This window comes from Lithobates pipiens, unplaced genomic scaffold (assembly GCF_037356315.1).
Source record: "Lithobates pipiens isolate NorthernLeopardFrog02 unplaced genomic scaffold, aLitPip1_a1.2 Scaffold_16, whole genome shotgun sequence".
Lineage (NCBI taxonomy): Eukaryota > Metazoa > Chordata > Amphibia > Anura > Ranidae > Lithobates > Lithobates pipiens.
In genome coordinates, this window is record NW_027507748.1 from 335446747 (window position 1) to 335468315 (window position 21569).

Sequence of the window (21569 nt, forward strand, 5' to 3'; positions counted from 1 at the left end):
TAAGATAAAGTGTATGAATCTTCAAAACATCATGCGTAAAACAAATAATTAAATGTGAAAATTGCTGAATAAATACTCCTATAAAAACAATAATACGTAAAAAGTGCTTCTCTAATGAAGTCCATGCAATTAAACGGTGAGCATGTATCACAGTTCATGCAAAATTAGTATAGTGTTCTCCAAATCCATGACTATCCAAAATTTCAGTGCCCGATTTCAGTGCCACAACTCCGTGCACCCACTGTTTCCCCCAGCCTCTCACCTCAGAAATCAAATATATAAGCACTGCAACAAAACCGATATTCACTCGTCCTTAGCAGTCCAGCTTCAGCAGGATACCACTGTACATATAGGAATAGTATTTCCCCAGTATCTTCAAACAGGTGAAATTATCGTTCGTGGTACATAGGAAAGATAAGGGGAGGCTCTCATGGGTAGTAATCAACAGCAGCGTTTTAATAGATAAAATAAATCACTTACATTGAAGCAAATGACAGCAAACTTCGCAAATACGAACGGAGCAAATGACAACAAACTTGGCAAATACGAACGGAACTTCCGGTCTCGGCCGTGAACGGAAATGATGAGTGTAACACCAAAAGCTCCCTCTCTGACGCATTGCGTCACGACCTCGTGACTTTTTAAAAAAAAAGTCACGAGGTCGTGACGCAACGCGTCAGGGAGGGAGCTTTTGGTGTTACACTCATCATTTCCGTTCGCGGCCGAGACCGGAAGTTCCGTTCGTATTTGCCAAGTTTGTTGTCATTTGCTCCGTTCGTATTTGCGAAGTTTGCTGTCATTTGCTTCAATGTAAGTGATTTATTTTATCTATTAAAACGCTGCTGTTGATTACTACCCATGAGAGCCTCCCCTTATCTTTCCTATGTACCACGAACGATAATTTCACCTGTTTGAAGATACTGGGGAAATACTATTCCTATATGTACAGTGGTATCCTGCTGAAGCTGGATTGCTAAGGACGAGTGAATATCGGTTTTGTTGCAGTGCTTATATATTTGATTTCTGAGGTGAGAGGCTGGGGGAAACAGTGGGTGCACGGAGTTGTGGCACTGAAATCGGGCACTGAAATTTTGGATAGTCACGGATTTGGAGAACACTATACTAATTTTGCATGAACTGTGATACATGCTCACCGTTTAATTGCATGGACTTCATTAGAGAAGCACTTTTTACGTATTATTGTTTTTATAGGAGTATTTATTAAGCAATTTTCACATTTAATTATTTGTTTTACGCATGATGTTTTGAAGATTCATACACTTTATCTTACCAGATATTATAATATTCACGGTTGAATATTGCACATTTATTACTTTTAGTGAGGTGGATTCACTGTTGCACTTTATATGTTTTACTATATTATTTTATTTTTTGAGTGTTCTAGGTAGCGCCGCATATTTCTGTATTTTTATAGTGCTCTCTATCTCGGTGCTGGTGTGGTCTCAGTGCTCTCTATCACGGTGCTGGTGTGGTGTCAGTGCTCTCTATCTTGGTGCTGGTGTGGTCTCAGTGCTCTCTATCACGGTGCTGGTGTGGTATCAGTGCTCTCTATCTCGGTGCTGGTGTCAGTGCTCTCTATCTCAGTGCTGGTGTCAGTGCTCTCTATCTCGGTTCTGGTGTGGTCTCAGTGCTCTCTATCATGGTGCTGGTGTCAGTGCTCTCTATCTTGGTGCTGGTGTGGTCTCAGTGCTCTCTCTCTATCTCAGTGCAGGTGTGGTGTCAGTGCTCTCTCTCTATATCGGTGCTGGTGTGGTGTCAGTGCTCTCTATCTTGGTGCTGGTGTCGGTGCTCTCTATCTCGGTGCTGGTGTCAGTGCTCTCTATCTGCGTGCTGGTGTGGTCTCAGTGCTCTCTATCACGGTGCTGGTGTCAGTGCTCTCTATCTCAGTGCTGGTGTGGTCTCATTGCTCTCTCTCTATCTCGGTGCTGGTGTAGTCTCAGTGCTCTCTCTCTATCTCGGTGCTGGTGTGGTGTCAGTGCTCTCTCTGTCCCGGTGCTGGTGTGGGTGCTCTCTATCTCAGTTCTGGTGTCAGGGCTCTCTATCTCAGTGCTGGTGCCAGTGCTCTCTATCTCGGTGCTGGTGTGGTCTCAGTGCTCTCTATCATGGTGCTGGTGTCAGTGATCTCTATCTTGGTGCTGGTGTGGCCTCAGTACTCTCTCTCTATCTCGGTGCTGGGGTGGTGTCAGTGCTCTCTCTCTATCTTGGTGCTGGTGTGGTATCAGTGCTTTCTATCTCAGTGCTGGTGTCGGTGCTCTCTATCTCGGTGCTGGTGTCAGTGCTCTCTATCTCGGTGCTGGTGTGGTCTCAGTGCTCTCTCTCTATCTCGGTGCTGGTGTAGTCTCAGTGCTCTCTCTCTATCTCGGTGCTGGTGTGGTGTCAGTGCTCTCTCTGTCCCGGTGCTGGTGTGGGTGCTCTCTATCTCAGTTCTGGTGTCAGGGCTCTCTATCTCAGTGCTGGTGCCAGTGCTCTCTATCTCGGTGCTGGTGTGGTCTCAGTGCTCTCTATCATGGTGCTGGTGTCAGTGATCTCTATCTTGGTGCTGGTGTGGCCTCAGTACTCTCTCTCTATCTCGGTGCTGGGGTGGTGTCAGTGCTCTCTCTCTATCTTGGTGCTGGTGTGGTATCAGTGCTTTCTATCTCAGTGCTGGTGTCGGTGCTCTCTATCTCGGTGCTGGTGTCAGTGCTCTCTATCTCGGTGCTGGTGTGGTCTCAGTGCTCTCTCTCTATCTCGGTGCTGGGTGGTGTCAGTGCTCTCTCTCTATCTCGGTGCTGGTGCTGGTGTCAGTGCTCTCTATCTCAGTGCTGGTGACGGTGCTCTCTATCTCGGTGCTGGTGTCGGTGCTTTCTATCATGGTGCTGGTGTGGTGTCAGTGCTCTCTATCTCGGTGCTGGTGTCAGTGCTCTCTTTCTCTGTGCTGGTGTCCGTGCTCTCTATCACGGTGCTGGTGGCAGTGCTCAGTCTCTATTGCGGTGTTGGTTTCAGACAGTGAGGGAGATAGCAGTGGAGAAGTTAATCAGCAGGCAGTGCCAGCACCATGGCTGAGGATCAGTACTTGACTGGCACCTCTGGCCCACTGCAGTGGAGCCCTGCATAGGTGGGGGTAAGGGCTGGGCAGAGGGAGGGGTCAGGGGCTCAAGCACAGGTTGGCACACTGGGACACTGTCACAGGACTGCGCTGCCCTAAATGTGGCATTGATCATCTCCTTCACCCCCTTCATAGCCTGCCCTGATCTTGCCTCTCCTCCATGGCCTTCACGTGCTCCTGAATTGTCAAAATTTCACAGATAAAAAAAGAATGCTTGTCGTTGTCGATCCCAGATTCACTTAATACTTATGTTATGTCAGTGTCCATGTGCTGGGACTATGTGTACACAGCTAGTAAGTATTTTGTGGCTGAAAATATGACCTGTAAGTTTTTAAGATTCACCTGCCATTAAAGTCAATGGGGTCCGCCGCGAACTTTGCGGTTCGCAAACTTTTGTCCGCGTTCACAGTTCGCATTCGTGAAACGTCCCGTCGGAAGTTCGTCCATCACTAATCTCCTACACCCCCTTCATAGCCTGCCCTGTCCTTGCCTCTCCTCCATGGCCTTCATGCACTCCTGAATTGTCAAAATTTCACAGATAAAAAAAGAATGCTTGTCGTTGTCGATCCCAGATTCACTTAATAGTTATGTTATGTTAGTGTCCATGTGCTGGGACTATGTGTACACAGCTAGTAAGTATTTTGTGGCTGAAAATATGACCTGGAGGTTTTTAAGGTTCACCTGCCATTAAAGTCAATGGGGTCCGCCGCAAACTTTGCAGTTTGCAAACTTTTGGCCGCGTTCGCGGTTCACGTTCACGAAACGTCCGGTCCGAAGTTCATCCATCACTATCCATCTCTACTCTCGCTGCAGAAGAATTTTGTTCCAATCACTGCCCTGATCAGGGATATGGACTTGATCAATGCCTGTGAAGGAGACCTTGGACATTTTGTAATCATGTCTGAATACTACGTGTCTGCCAAGTGGCAGATAGATTTCCAATCTGCATACTGTATATGTGTTTGGTGATGTGGCGCCAAAACTCTTGTTTTGTTTTACCTAAGTAGAATACTCCGCACTCACACATCATCAGGTAAACCAAGCCACGAGTTGGGCAGTTGGCAAAGGGAATAGGATGAAAGGTTTCACCATTGGGAAGAGAGAAGATTTTTTTTCTTTCCTTATAAGGGGACCATAGGAACAATGTCCACACAGGAAAGAGCCCCGTGCTGGGCAATGTTCTTTCTGAGACTCTCCTTTATATTCTCTCTGGACCAATCTGTCTTTGACAGACATGGCTCTTTTATACGTAATAGATGGGGTGTTAAAAACAAATGGTTGGACCCTTGGATTGTCCATGAGTATTGTCCAGTGTTGTTGAATTATTTCTTTAATCAGCTTATGCTGTTTGGAAAAGCGCAAAATTATCCTGGTTGGATCACAGTCTGAAACATTTTTGGGTTTGTGTTTGAAAAGGAGTTTGTGTCAATATTTTACAGCCGTTCTATTGAATGGTTTGCGTAAACAAGAACAACTGTAACCTCTCTCTAGTAGCCTGTTTTGGAGTTTGGCTGCTTCCTCTCTAAAGACAGTATAGATGGAACAGTTTCTGCGAAGTTGCAGATATTTTCATACAGGATAGAATTTTTTTACATAATTTAAAGTAAACTGTCAGTGTGCAGCACTGTGTTGCCAGCTGTGCTCTTCTGGAACAATGCATAATTTCCCTTCAGGGTTGCGTAACACTTGAACATCAAGGAATGTTCTAGTGTTTTTGTGATACGTCATCAATTTTAGGTTTAGATCATTGATCTTGGGAAAGAACTCCAACAACATTTCCTCGGGCCCCTCTCGGAGCCATGTGGCAAAATGGCTTGTATACTTGACAAGGTCCTCATCACTTATGAGGGATCGCTCTCACTCCCTAGGTACAAATTGGTGTATGATGGGGCACAGCATGTCCCCATTGCTATACCCTGCACCTGGAGATAGTGGGAACCATGGAACATGAAAAAATTATGGTTAAGAATGAATTCAAGACCATTTAGTATAAATTCATTCAGAGACCCGTCGTGACGAGAGCCTTGGAGGATCCTATGTACAGCAGCCAATCCCTTATCATGAGGAATTGAGCTGTACAAGGTCCCCACATCTATAGCAACAAGAATGGAGTCATCAGAAATGGTTAATTCCTTAATTATTGGTAGAAAATGAATCGTATCTTTAACAAAGGATGGCATGCTTATGTTTGTAAATACGCATTTATCACTTTGCTTAAGTTCTTGGAGATGCCTCCATTGCCGTAGACTATTTGACTTCCTGTTAGATTTATGGGGTCCTTATGTATTTTAGGGAGGCTATAGAAAGTAGCCACCCTTGGTTGTTTGATCCTTATGAATTCATAAATGTCTTTTGGAATGATGCCTCCTTCATATGCTTGGTCAACAAACATATAGAATTCCCTGTTAAATTGATCAATTAACCTGACCAGAATGGGTCTGTACCAAGATGTGGTGTTTTCTGACACATGGATTTATAGGAAATGATTGTCCATGAGGACTTAATTTCCTCGTTTGTCTGAAGCTTTTACTACAATAGACCCATTGTTACATAGGGATTCCAAAGCCTTATTTTTCTTGTCAGTCAGATTTTGGAAATTGTTTTTCTTAAGTTGTAATTTACAAATGTCTCTAATGGTTTGTTTTAAAAGGTTGCTACAGTGGGATTGGTGTTGGGCAGAGGAAACTTTTTAGATGGTTTCTTGAACAGAGTCATAGGGTTTTGTGTGGATTTATTAATGTCTTTGAATATCTTATCAGGATCAATCTGATCAACTAGATCTACTGTGTTATTTTCTTGAAGAAGAAGTGTCAGACCTTGCAGGGCCTTAAGTTAGGGGGTGTGATGATAGGTTGATTACTCTTAAAGGTTCAACCTGGATCCAAACTAAGTACGGATGCAAACTGTTAGGAATTTCCCTTATGATCAGTAAAAACTCCGGGTGTTCTTGAGAAGCAAACTATTTATTTCTGATGTGGCCCACAACAGGGAGACATGCTTACAGGACAAGCTGCAGGAAAAAAGTCTCAACAAAAGAAAGTGTTCCGCCCTCACATACCCCACAAGAATAACATCTCTATGCTTCTATTGGCTGAGGGAACATAAATAACGTTGTCATGGTACGAACTAGTACCTTTATTAGCTATCCATGTTTCCTGTACATTCTTAGGCTATCATATTTAGTTAAATCTAATCATCCTACTTACTATGGAGTTAATTAGGACAAAACAATACAATGAGTTAATACAATAATGTGCTCAGAAGTAAGTTTTTTAACAAATCAGTCTCAGGACTATTGTTTTTCTAATAGTCACACAATAAACATTTAAAACTTTTCTAACATTCCCTCCTCTTTGTGTGACTATTTTATCTCAACACATTTCGATGAAAGTCCCTGTGTTATACACTTTCGGACTGTATGTCATTAAGTTGAGCTTCAATGTCCACATAGGTATCCTCAGAGGTAGAGAGGGTTTGATACATTGTTCTTGAGACTGCAGTTTCAATGAGTTTTTGTGAAAGTCCTCGAATACAGGGAATGCAGCAGCATCCGCAAGTGACCAAAACGGCCAAAGCCACAGCGATTGAGATCAAACATGATGTGATAAATCCAGTCCATTTACCGAACCATCCTTCAAGCCAAGTTGTGAATGGATCATTAATACCTGAGTTTTCCGCCAATTCATTCGATAGCGCAGTCAGTCCTTCCAAGGCTCTGGTCACGGTCCCTCCAGGAGCTGTATTGTAGGGTTAAAGGTACAACACATGCTACCAAACATTTTGCATACCCCTCCTCTTTCAGCTAAGACCATATCTAAAGCCATTCGGTTCTGCCAGGCCATTAGAGATGTGGGGGCCAACTGTTCTGCTAGGCCCTTCACAGCATCCCTAGTATAGTTTACAAATCGTTGTTGGTTATAATATATATAATTAATCCAGTCAACATTTTTATTTATAGTCACCCACCAGAGAAGAGACTCAAACCCAGCTGTCACCTGATTCCTGGCTTTAAACTCGTCCGGCACCCCGCGAGGAACCCCAATCTCATCTATGTAGATCTGAGAGTCAAATGACCCCAAGGGAGAGGTGTCCCTACGATACTGTCGGTGACTCTTAGTCCACGGGTATTCTGACAGGATTCTCAGGGGCATAGCCAGCTGGACCATAGCGCAATCCCTTTGGGCATTGGCCGGTAGTCCAGCTCGCAGTTTCTTATCCCCACACATCCACCAGACATCAGCTCTCTGAATGTCATGTTCAACCCAGTCACCATTGTCCTGTGTTAATCCTCTCCACACAGTAGTCATCAGGTAGTGACCCAAGATCCACCGCGCTACGGTTCCCTGGGAGTGCAAAACAAGTAAAGTTGCCCGGATAAGCGGTAACCGCTGGAGGTATCTGAGGTCTCTGTACTGGGGGAAACAACAAACTCAATGTGTGACCAGTAGAATTTGTTTCAGGTTTATAGCTCTTATTATACAGTTGCAACATACATTTTAAACCTTCTGGATCTGTATTGTGATCTAGAGGAAAAGGAACTGTTGCTAAATGTGGTCTGGCTCCGGCACAAACTAAACAGTTTTCCTTTTTCAGAGTTCTAACCGTGTACCTCAACCATTCTAACCATTCATTTTTTTTTCCCTTGGTAGCCTGTCTCCAAAGCTATGGCATCTTCTATTGTTAGGTTAGTGAATCTTATAGTTATACTCAGAACTTCTATTTTAGTATGGCCTTCTTCTTTCCCTTCTGAGTCTACTTTTTCCTGTTGTTTAATTTTATTAGGTGGTAATACCTCAAGGAAAAATGTTCCTGAGGGATCAGTTCCTGACACCCATGCTCCCATGGAATACAACTGCTGATCTTCCTTCCTCGGCTCCTTTAATGTTATTAATAGTTGGTTACAGTTCTTACTATGTATGCAGGGGGAGTTGGCCGCTTTTGTGATTATGAGTCTCTCCTTTATACCACTCTTTTTAGCCCCTGGTTGATTATACCCCCAATCTTGATGTGCTGTAGTTCACAGGGCCTGATCCCATGCTTGACATCCTGCCTTATTCCAGACCCAGCAGATATATTTATCTGCCCATAGAAGTCCTCTAGCCCCAGTTGTATCCCCACAATCTGCAATCTGACAGAAGTCTACCAGTATAGTGCTAGTTATTCCCTCTATAAAGTTTTAGATTTAATGCTTTTCCTGTTCTTTCCTAATTCAAAGGTTCCTCTACTCTTCCATAGCGCCTACCCCCTCTTATGGATGCCTCTCCTAGAGTCACCAGTAACCCAAGGATAATTACTGTCCCTTTCATCCTAACCAGCTACAGAGTTCCAGCGGATAGGATAGGGGAGTTGGAAGGGGAGGGAGACTTCACCGGTTTGAGACAAGTCCCACCTTGTGTGAGACCTCCCTTTGTAGCCGGATTTTCTGGACCTCTTGTAGCCAACTGGCCCTACTCTGCCTGTAAAACGTTTTTACAATGGGACTGGTGAATCCAGGTAGACCTCTCTGCAATCCTTATCACAGTAGGGGTAGTTAAAAGGACTTTGAAAGGACCATCCCACCTTGGGGAGTACCACTGCTTTTTTCTTATTACTTTTATTGAGACCCAATCTCCCACATGCACCTTTTTCATCTTCTTTTGGGGGTGTGATATACATACTGGTCACAGCTACTAGTAGGCAATACATCCAATTATTTTTACCTATTTCTTCCATAGCTTTTCTCAGTTTGCTTTTTAGAATGCCATTATGTCTTTCTACCAATCCAGCTGATTGGGGATGATAGGCACAATGGTATTTCCCTTTAATTCTCATCACTTCTATCAAATGTATATTTTTTAATTACAAAATGGGGTCCATTATCACTGTAAATCCTTTCAGGGATTCCAAATCTAGGAATAATATCTCTTAGTAATGCTTTGGCTACAGTCTGTGCATCTGCACTTCCTGTCGGGAATATCTCCACCCATTTGGTCAGGGTGCCTGGGTACCAAACAATATTTCTTCCTTTCACATTTGTCTAATTCAATAAAATCCATGCAAATGTGTTGGAATGGATATTGTGGTGTAGGGAACTTCCCTTTCTGTGGTCTTATACCTCCCTGAGCATTGTGTCTTGCACATATAAGACATTGAGAGCAAAAAGTTTTTTTTTAGTAATTTGTGAATCCATAGGCTGTACATACTTTATTTACCATCTCAGTCACCCCCCTGTTTGACACATGCGTTACTCCATGTGTCAATACTGCTGCATACCTAAATAAAGATTTTGGTAATACCGGTTTCCCTTCAGGTGATGTGTAAATATCATCAATTATTGTGCAACCCTTTGTTTTCCAATATTGTTTTTCCCCAGGGGGGGGGCATTTTGCTGCATATCAGTAAGGACTGTATGATCTATCACTATGATTTCTCGTCATTATTTTATGTGCAGCTTCATCTGCCCTTTTATTTCCCTTTGAGATGGGGTCCGTATATTTTGTGTGTGCTTGACATTTACAGATTGCAAGCTTTTTTGGTAACTGTATTGCATCTAGGAGTTCTAAAATGAAGTCCGTATGTGAAATTGGTTTACCACTGGAGGTGACCATCCCCCTGTTTTTCCATTGTTGTGCAAAAACATGCACTGTTGAAAAGGCATATTGACTGTCAGTGTATATGGTTACAGATTTTCCTTCTGACAGTATACATGCTCTTGTCAGTTCTACAAGTTCTGCAACTTGTGCTGAATAATGTTTTGGTAGTGGCCCCGCTTCCAAAATCTCATCCTGTGTCACTACTGCATATCCTGTTGCATTTGTGCCATCTGGATTTTTCTTACTAGAACCATCAACAAAAAGTATCATGTCAGGGTTAGATAATGGTACATCTTTCAGATCACTTCGTGGCAGTACCTTTTCAGTGATGGCAGCAGTGCAGTCATGTTTATACCCGTCAGTAGGAAGTGGTAGTAGTGTGGATGGTTTTAATGTAGTACACCTCTGTATTGTTAAGTGAGGTTTTGTCAAGAGTATTGTCATGCAGGAAAGATGTCGTGCTGGGCTCAAATGTGATATCTTTTGCTGTAACAGGATAACAAACACTGCATGTGGTACCTTTTCAGTTAGTAAAGTTGAATAAAGACACCAGTCCATCCGGTTCAGCCTGAGTGAGTGTCTAGCCTCTACCCCTGTACACCCACATCGTTCTCCACCCCCAAGGATCCAACGTCCCCATTCATATACCAAGGCCAAACCGGGACAGAAGCCAATCAACCCACCTGCATGTCCCCAGAGTGCGGGAGGAAACCAGAGCACCCGGAGGAAATCCACACAGGCACAGGGAGTACATACAAACTCCAAGCAGGCAGCGCCATGATTGGGATTCGAACCAGTGACCCCCTTCACTGCTAGGCGAGAGTGCTAACCACTACACCGCTGATGCTACCAGTGCTTGTACACAGGGTGGAAGTACTCTCGTTGCACTGTCTAATTCTGTAGAGTAATCCTTCCTCTAAAACCACCTGCGCCTCTTCCTCTATGAGACCCCTCTGGTTTTGCCTCAGCAGTGTACTCTTTTGCATCCTCCTCTCCTTCATCACCTTGCACAAAAACCTTTACTTTCACATTCTTTTTTGCTTTTAAATACTTCTCAGAATGCTTAGCATATTGTAAAACATCTAAAACTGATGCAGTTCGGTAAGTAACCATGTTTTTAACAATGTAATCCTTATGATCCTGTTTCAATCCATTTAAAAAAAAAACAATCTTTAGCTGTTGCTGATATGCACTATTCACATCCTCAGCTTCGGGGAGCCCGGAGAACACTCTAAAAATCTCTCGTAATTTATTTAGGTAGTCACTGACACTTTCTTTATCTTCTTGTACTGTCATATTTATTTTTTTTGCCAATCAGTCCGTTGTACCCATCTAAGCTGGCATCTGTTCAGTAGGGCAGTCAACCTGTTTCCTAAGTCTGGGCTTTCTGGAGGCAATGGATCCCCCCGTCCATGTGCATTTGCTGGGGCGCAGGGGTCCCAATCCCCCTTCACCGAAGCCCAATCTGATCCTAATACTCTCCTCAGGGCTCTCTCTACTTCCACCCCATTCAATTTATAACTGTTCCGTAATCCTTCTATGTTTTCAATGAATTCAGCTGGACCTAATTTTGGATGTTTTATGTGTTCTGTAGCCTTTTGTATATCACTGTCAGTCCATGGTCGAAAAACAGTCATAGTCAAGGGATATGGCTGGCCCAGTGCATCATTCTGTCCTGCCCTTGGGTTTGGGACCTCTATCAAGGGGTATTCCTCACCGTCCTCCACACCATACCTAATAGGAGGTTTACTTAGTCTCTTGGCTCCTGCTGGGGCACCCAGTGCATGAGTTATGGCGTCAGTTAATGTTTCAAGGATCGATCTGTTCATCTCCAGGACTGAACTACTGTCTGGAGAGATTGAGGAAGTGGAGTTGGGGTTTTGTTCAGAGGCGGTTCCTTTGACAGGGGTGGATGTCACAGGGAAGGTGTTACTCTAGGCAGTTACTTGCACCTGAGGGGGAGGACCATTATAGGGAGGTGGTCTCTGGGTATAGCAGATGAGATCATCCTCTTTGTCCACTAGGGACAATTGGGCTTGGCATTTTTTCCTTTGTTCTTCCTTCTACCCTAATTCTAGCATGCTGAAGCCAATACTCCGCCATTTCCAACCCATACCTTTTTTGATCTTTAGCCTTTTGACTTTATAAATGTACCCAAATATAAACAGCATTGCATCATTAACACTTCACAGTTGAAAGTCTATGAATTCTAAAAATAACTCCAATCCAATATAAATATTTACTTTAAAACTATTATTCAGACTCTTTCCCACCAAAAGTCCTAATATTTTCACAGATGCACAAATTAACCTCTGTCATGCAATCTGCATTTTCTTGTTTCTGAGAAACAGCTTCTTGACCTTCATAGCAATGAAAACATCCTCAGCCTTTTTTTTTTTTCTTTTCTTTTCACATTCATCAAGCCACCTGATAATTCTACAACATTCTATTTACTCCAAAGTGCAATCTACCTTCTTTTTCTTTTATGCTAAGTTTCAATATTTACAATATAACCCTTCTGTATGATCATAGCTAATCAAGGGTTAACATTTACAACTTCTTGCAGGAGCAGGAGAAATCCTTACATGAGGGGAGGGGGAGGGGGAGAGGGTGCAGTGCCTAGGCTTCTTATCTTCTGAGAAATGCCAGCACAAAAAACATGTAAACGAACAAAACACACTATCGAGAGAATCAAAAAGGTTAAACATGAACAAAGATAAAGTAAACACACACAGAAGAAAGTTAGCCTTGTGATCTTTGTAGATCACTTAACTAAACAGCGCTTAAATAGTCAGGCATTCAACCTCTGACATTCGGTAGACCTCAAATCTTTTTGTTATCTCTGCGGACAGCGGGCGACGTAATTTTTTACCTTAGACAACGTCCCCAAGTGTCTCTTTCTACGAGCACTGGATCATCTAGATATTATACGATCAATACCAATGTCGGCAATTACAACACATTAAACCAGAAGCAAAGAGAAAGAAGAAAAGACTCTTAGAAAGAATTAAGAATAATTTAAATTATCTTACCTCTCAAACACCTGGACTGGATCACACAAGGTTCGGAAACAGACAGTGGAATCCAGATCTGTGGCCCCGCCCCTTTTTCACCAATAACATTGATTGGGGGGACTTGTAAGCGTTCGGTGAGCTTCAAAGTCCAATACTCACCGAAGTTTTGTCGGGCCGTCTGATCTGAAAACCAGCGTGTTGCTTCCGGCTCGAAAGACCAAAAATGTTAGGAATTTCCCTTGTGATCAGTAAAAACTCCGGGTGTTCTTGAGAAGCAAACAATTTATTTCTGATGTGGCCCACAACAGGGAGACATGCTTACAGGACAAGCTGCAGGAAAAAAGTCTCAACAAAAGAAAGTGTTCCGCCCTCACATACCCCACAAGAATAACATCTCTATGCTTCTATTGGCTGAGGGAACATAAATAACGTTGTCATGGTACGAACTAGTACCTTTATTAGCTATCCATGTTTCCTGTACATTCTTAGGCTATCATATTTAGTTAAATCTAATCATCCTACTTACTATGGAGTTAATTAGGACAAAACAATACAATGAGTTAATACAATAATGTGCTCAGAAGTAAGTTTTTTAACAAATCAGTCTCAGGACTATTGTTTTTCTAATAGTCACACAATAAACATTTAAAACTTTTCTAACACAAACTCCCCCCCTCCCCTGTTCATTTGGGTGAACAGACACCCATGTTGGGTTTAAAGATTTAGTTGTTGAGTGTTTAAGATGGCCTGTCAATTGGGAGGTATGACTGATATTACTGGATGTATCCTAGAGTGAGGCATCAGATTCCCCTGTTCCCATACTTTGTGTTTGATCCCTCCGTCCTGTGGACAGAGAATGGTCCTTTTGAGGGACATTGTATGCATAGTCGGAATCTGTAGCTATGGTTAATTTTTTGCTAACCTTGTTCAAAAGAGCCCCTATTGTTACAAGTTCTTTTTTGCCTCCCATGGTCCCTTTAAGAAATTTATGGCCACGGTTTTCAGAGGGGAAGGTGTTTGATTTGAATGTGTGTGTATGCTGTTGATCTCTAGCCTGATATTGTTTTCTTAATTGTGTATTGTTGGTGTTACATTTGTAAGCCCACCCTTATGAAAAAGCTGTCTTATCTCTCCAAAATTTTGTTTCCCTCTTTTGTAAAAATGCTCTTATTATAAGTTGATAAGTCGTCTTTCAATTTCGCCTGTAATTTGGAATATAGCTTGTGGCGTATTAATGGAACCAGAACCAATTCCAGACTACAATTCAATTTGCTTACTATATTCCTTAGTGAGAATAAACATAATTTCTTGTGAACACCGCCTCAAATTTTCCTTACATTCTTTTTTACATTCTTTACTTATTTGTTCTAAATTGGGGAAGATTTGTATATGTAACCCAAATGGGTTACTTGACTCCTTGATATACCTATCGAAGGATTTGGTGTGCCAGAACAGTGCAGACTTTTTTTCAAGTGTTCAGCCTAATTTTTGAAGGAGAGAAGATTTGTGTTTCAATCTGATCTCCCTTTTCAAAATCGGTCTCATAGCCAGACATGAGATTGGCCCACTCTTCACCTTGGAAATTACTGATCATAAAGCTATTACTTTGTAACACAAAGGTATTAAAGACAATTGAACGAAACCACACAGCTCATATTTTAACTGTCATGTGTCAAGGGGGGCAGGGGTGTTTAACCACTTAAGCCCGGACCATTTTGCTGGCCAAAGACCAGACCACTTTTTGCGATTCGGCACTGTGTCGATTTAACTGACAATTGCGCTGTCGTGCAACATGGCTCTCAAACAAAACTGACGTCCTTTTTTTACACAAATAGAGCTTTATTTTGGTGGTATTTGATCACCCCTGTGGTTTTTTTCTGATTGATTCATTAAGTGAAACGAAAACATAATGGTTGACTCATATGTCTTATGAGAAAAGTGTGAAACCACAGATAGGTGAAATTAATGAGTGATTACTGGTGACATGACAAATTGGTGATGTGAAAAAAACACATAAAAAACAAAATGTGCAAAATAAAGAAACAAAGGCGAAAACAGAAATGATAAGGGAAAACTCTTTCCAAATGACATCATTTACCTTGAACTTTAGGATAACTGGTGTAGACCATCAATTCCAATGAGGGATCGTGTCTAACTACCAGTAAGCAAATAAGACATGGGCTCCTTTGGAGAAAGTGCCAGACAGCCTAATGATCAAAATAGATATGCATTTAAATTCAGTATACTGCCAATAAAAGTATTCTAACCTAATTGCCTTGCTAGTCAGCACCTCAATCGGGTAATAGGTTCTACTTACTTTTGACCATGTGTTTGTGGTATACATCTGTCCAGGTATTGTATGGAATCATGGATCAATCCTCATGCAACCTGGTCGTGCATGCGCGGTCAAGAGAAAACATCCGGAAGTGTTTGCGGGACGCCACCGGCAAGATAGTTCTCACCCCAATGGCCAAAACTGGGTATGGCCATTACATGGAGCATGGTAAGGGGAACATGGAGTCCCAGGAAGGCCGATTGATGTGCTGCCGGTGCGCTAGAGTCTGCAACCGAACATAGATCGCAATTAGTAAATGAGTCACAGATGACAAAAGGAAAAAAAACAATGGACACCAGTTTAAAGTGGTAGTAAACTCCACTTTTTATCTTGTACCTAAAGGTAAGCCTATAATAAGGCTTCTTGTAGGTACAGTAAATATCTTATAAACATGTGCCATTTAGGAGATATTGACAGGTGCAGCAGCCGGTGACATCACCGGCCCATGCGCACTACAGTCTCAATGAACCTGGAAGGAAGACCGGGTGAAGATAGAATTCCTGTCAGCGGTGACAGCACGCCACTGGAGGAATCTATTTTTTAGGTAAGTCTGTCATAATGTGTGGTGCATATCAGTCCATTATGACATGAGCCTGCAGGGGGACCAGTTTTTAACATGATTTATGACCACTTTCCTTGACTACTCTATGCAAAATGTAAAAAAAAGTTTTGATTTAGATATACTTTAAATAACCTTCAAGACTATCCCAGATACCAAAACATCAGCTATATATCTGCTATATAAAACCAAATTTAGCATGTAGGAAATGTAGGACTGAATATACAGTATGGCATCTTCTAATTATTGAATACATTATTATAATTAGAACTAAGCTTAACTCCCATGGAGATAAATTGGGTATCTGGCGCTCCAGGAGGCAATGCCCTAAGTTTGTAATAATGTACATTTGATTAGTCAGTCTTTATGTAAAAACAAAGTTGAACCACGGTAAAGGGGTTGATTTTAAAAAGAGACAGCTATCCTCAGAGTGTGTCCAGCAACTCTGCAAAACATAGAGGAGAAACAAGGGGGGAGGCGCCTCTAAGTGTAGTATTAAAACAGTATCATTTATTGCAGAAGATTAAAAACACAAGATATAAGTGGGAGTAATGCTCATCATAAGTATGTAGTCCTGACAGTTCTACAGCATCCCACAGGCTCCTTGCACAATACTGGTAGCTAAGCTATCATTTACTGCACTAATCTTGTGCAATAAATTATACTGTTTTAATACTACACTTAGAGGCACCTCCCCACCTTGTTTCTTTTATAAGCTTGACTAACATAGCTGGTTTGGCCTAAAATGATCATTAAGTGTAAAGTATTCTGCAGGATCTAAATGCCTTTAAGTAAATACCTTTATTACTATACAGGTAAGCATTTCCAAACCAAGTTATATTAGATATTTAAATCTCTACAGTGATGTATGTTGTCACAGAGAGACGTCACACCAAAAGTTAGAATATGTGGCAAAAAATAGTTTTCAAGAAAATTAAAATCTACTCCAGAGAGATGACAAGTCAATGCTTTTGCACTGGTAGATATAAAGACACTTTTCGGATTTAATAAGATGAAGAATCCACTGCACCAAGGTTACTCTTCTGAAGCTTTATTGTTACAGGTTTAAATCATCCAAAGGCTAGGAAGAGACCAGTCTCTTATGTGTTGCATGTCACCAAGCTCTTAATCAAAGAGCTCTGTGATTAAGCTCCTGCTGGCATAAAATGAGCAAGAGGCTTTGCATGGTTTCACCTTTAAAAATAAAATGTCTGAAGAACAGCTATTGTACAATGGATCCTTCTTCTTGCTACTTTACTGGAAAATTGAACTTGGTTGTCAAAAAATATTAAAAATTGTATTTATGAATTCTGAGGAACCTTGTGGGATAGTAACATAAAGACATACTCTGCAAAAACCTAACTGTGCACTGGAATATCAAATGGCCACAAATTATTTACCCTTGTGTGAAAAAAATATTTTATATTTATCTAGGATTGGTTTGCTAGTGTCAGCACCTAACAATTATAGTATAGTAGACAGAAAGATTGTCTGATGTTTCTCATGCACAGCCTTCCATATTCTATTTCCAATGTTCCAAAAATCAAAACCCTGGATTGGATGACAATGATTCTGTTTCCACATCTTTTCATCCTATGTTGCATCTTAGAACTGTTTTTTACAGCCACTTCATGACTACTTAGATATACTCCAGCAATGTCTGTATGCCATTGCTTAGGGCGTTTATACTGATTGTGACGGCAGTGTACCATGCCTGCACAATGTGTTATGAAATGGCCACTTTCAGTCTGTGGGACATAGTGGGAAAACAGGGGCACTAATTGGATAGAGAAGTAGGTCACCTTGTAATAGGAAGTACCTGAGCAAGTATCTTCCTGGCAGGATAACCAACGGTTATTTTAATAATATCTGCAGATTAAAAATGTTTGGAAGTTCATTTTATAAAATACATTAGCATGTTAAAGTGGAACTATTCTCTTTTTTTTTTTTCTCAATCAAAGGTTGTATTGAAAATAAGATCAGGTTTACAGTCAAAGTTTGAATACACGTATCATTGCAGTCAATCTGTAAACAATAAAACATATAAATACATATTGTGTTCTGATTTGGTTAGTGACTAAGTTGGGGTAAGTACACAATTGAAGACGGTAAGTAGTGTACAATATTTGGAGATGGGTGAGTATGGTGTGGAGGGTATGGGGGGGGGAGGGGGTAGTAGCGGGTAAGGGGAGGGAGTGTGGGGTGCGATCACCCCTTTGCTATTGTATATAACTCAGTTTGTTATAGATGCTCTATGCCGGTTTAAGCCTTGCTCCCACCATGTTGAGGGTCAAAAGATGCTGAAAAGTTTAATCTTTAAGTGTGCGGAATTCGGGGGAGAGTGTGAAGGCTAGCCATGGTTGCCATGTTTTGTTAAAACTTGTGCTATTTTCATGTTTGGTTACCACGATCTCCTCCATCTTGTAGATATATTGTACTCTATCAAGCCAGTCTGTAATGCCCGGGGCTTTGGCTGTTTTCCAGTGAATTGGTATTAGTGTTTTAGCGGCTGTGAGTAGGTGTCTGGTCAATGATTTTTTGTAACGGCTTAAATTGATGAGGACCAGATTGATCAAGCATGTGGCCGCATTCAATTCCAGGCGAGTTTCTGTTATGTGTTTTACCCAAGATCTGATTGCTTCCCAATTCGTATTAGCGGGCATTTCCACCATATGTGCATGAAGGTACCCGTGTGTGTTTTACATCTCCAGCATGTATCTGAGGCAGAGGGAGACCATCTCCTGTTTTTTTGTGGCGTAATATACCATTGAGCTAGAATTTTATAGGATATTTCCTGATATTTGGAGCTCAAGGAGCACTTGTGTGCCAAAACGCATGCCTTATTCCATTGCTCCTCAGATATGCTGGTCTTGAGATCACATTCCCACTTTATTTTAAATTTATTTTTGTCAGCTTGTGACGCTTGAGTTAGCATCGAGTATGCAAGAGATGTGGTGTTCGTTATTGGTGATCTCTGTAGACATATATTCTCAATCTGAGTTAATGGGAGGCAAAATTGATTTTTGTGTTTGTTGTTTACCAGGAAGTCCTTTAGTTGGATGTAAAACTAACTTCCAGGAAACAGCTCCCCCACCTCTGCGGTCAATGTTTTGAATGTCTTAACTTGTGTACCTGACATACAAGTGTGTACTAAAAAGTCTTGTGGTGTGTTGTGGTGTAGGCCTGGGATGAATTCAGGGTTATTTGTGAGTGGTGTCAGGGGGCCTGGGTTTTTTGCGATTTTTTGCGACTTTACCAGCATTTGCCAGATCTGTACTGTAGTTTCAATTAATGGGTGGTCTATAAGTTTGGGCTTTCTGGAATGAAGCGACCATGGGAGGTAGAGGGTACTGCGCTTTGCCAGATTGTTTTCTAGCTGGACCCAATCCTTATTTAGTCCATGGCAATGCCAGTCTATCACTCTCGTGACATGGGTAGCCTGGTGGTACTTTTTGAAGTCCGGCAGTCCTATACCTCCATCTCTCTTAGCCAGTGTTAAACGTCAAAATTGGATTCTAGGTTTCTTATCTGCCCACAGAAATTGTCTCTGAATTTGGCTTAATGTTTTAAAGAAGAGTTCTGGGATTTTAATTGATAGGGAGTTAAATACGTACAGACGTTTAGGGAGTACCGTCATCTTTAATATTGAGGCCCTTCCAAACCAGGATCGTGGCAAGTAGGGGTTTATAGTTTGTGTCATATAGTTTTTCAATGTCACTAGATAAATCTATGCCCAAATACTTAAGGGCGCCTCGTTCCCATTTGTAGGGGTGATTGTTTTGTAGATTTTCGAGGAGGTTCTGTGGTAGGGTGAGGTTCAGGGCCTCTGATTTTGACTGGTTTATTTTAAAGTTGGATATATACCCAAAGGTTTGAAATACTTTGTGTAGGTTAGGTATCGAGATGTGGGGATTGGTGAGAAAGAACAGGAGGTCATCAGCATAAGCAGCAATTTTGTATTCTCTATCCTTTAACGTAAAGCCCTGGATGTCAGCGTTTAGATTAATTGTTCTAATTAGAGGCTCTAGGGTTAGGATAAAGAAGAGGGGTGACAAGGGGCAGCCTTGGCGGGTACCGTTATGGATGGATATAGGTTCTGAGAAAATATTGTTAATTTTGATTTTGGCTTGGGGGTTCCGATAGAGAGCCGAGATCCATGACAACATATTTCCTCCAAGGCCAATGTGTGTGCATGTAGCCATCATGTAATCCCAGGAAACCCTATCAAAAGCCTTCTCGGCATCGGTAGAGAGCAGCATGCCCCTGGTGGCAGATTTGCGTGCAAAATGTATTAAGTACAAGGCCTTAATGGTGTTGTCACGGGCCTCCCTCCCCGGCATGAATCCCACTTGTTCAGGGCCGATTATTTTCGCTAAAAGGGGTTTTAGTCTATTAGCTAGGATTTTGGCTAGGAGTTTAAGGCCTATGTTAAGGAGTGAGATGGGTCAAAAGTTTGCGCAGTCCGTGTGTTCTTTGTTGGGCTTGGGAATTACTGCTATATGCGCCATGAGGAAGGATTGGGAGTCGTGTTGGTTCTTTGCTAAGAAATTAAAAGCTGAGCGGAGGGGCTTTATAAGAGCGTTAGTGTAAGTTTTATAGTATTGTGATGTGAAGCCGTCGGGTCCGGGGCTCTTCCCTGCTTTCAAGTCGGCAATCACGTTTGAGATTTCAGTGGCAGTTATGGGGTCCTCAAGTGCATTTGTATCTTCTGCTGTCAGGGAGAGAAGTCTGCTATTCTGTAGGAAATCATGTATGTTATCCCGTTTTGTGTGCGTTAGGTGAGGTGGTTTGTGCTGGGCTGGAAGTTTATACAGTTTAGAATAGGAGGTATGGAATATATCTGCTATGTCTTCCGAGTTGTGTTTTAAAGTACCTTCCTTATCTTTTAGAGCATGGATATGGTTCGACAGCGTGGCGTCTTTTAGGACTTTGGCCAGTTGTTTGCCACTCTTGTCTCCGTATTCGTAAAAAATGCTTTTCTTAAAAAACAGGGAGCGTTTAATTTTCATGTCTAACAGAAGCCTTAGGGCGGTCCTATGTTTTGTTAATTGATTTTCTACTTTGAGTGATTGGGATTGTTTGTGTTGCAATTCAAGGTATTTGCTGGGAGAGTTTATTAATTTCATTTTCCCTTTCCCTCTTTTTCCGGGCTCCCCATTAAATGAGTTTGCCTCTATTCACAGATTTGTGTGCCTCCCAATTATTCAGTGGGGTCGTGTTAGTATCAATGTTGTGAGCAAAATAAGTGTTAATGGGGTGTAGGATGTCATCTTTTATAATTGGGTCAGTGAGGAGGTTGGAGTTCAGTCTCCAATTAAATACGGACTTGTGTGGTGTTTTTAGATGTAATGTGACCGCCGTAGGTGCATGGTCGGAGAGGGCTATAAGGCCTATCTCCACTGAGAGCAGGTTGCTAAGATCCCTTTGCGATATGAATATCATATCCATTCTCGAGTATTTTTTGTGTGGTGCGGAGAAAAAGGAGTAGTCCCTGCCTGTGGGGTGCATGGATCTCCATGTATATACCAGTGTCAGTGACTGCAGTAGAGCTTTTATTCTTTTGAGCGTTCTATACAGTACTTGTGTGTGTCCTGTCGAAGTGTCTTTGAGGGGTGCGAGGGGGGCGTTAAAGTCTCCTCCAAGAAGGATACAGCCTTCTGCAAACCATTTGAGTTCCTCTATGATTTTGTTGCAGAAAGATATATGGGAGGCATTCGGGAAGTATACGTTGGCGAAAGTTACAGGTGACCCTTCCCATGAGCCTTTGAGGAGTAGGAATCGTCCCTCAGGATCTGCCAGTTGTTGCTTCAGCACAAAGGGAGCATCTTTGTGGAGGAGGATAGATACTCCTTTAGTTTTCGCTTGAGGGTTGGTGGCGTGGTACACTGTGGTAAAGGTGTTGTCAGTGAGTCTAGGGATATTACTGCTTTTAAAGTGAGTTTCTTGTAAGAGTACAACTAAGGGTCAGGCTTTTTTAAGTTCC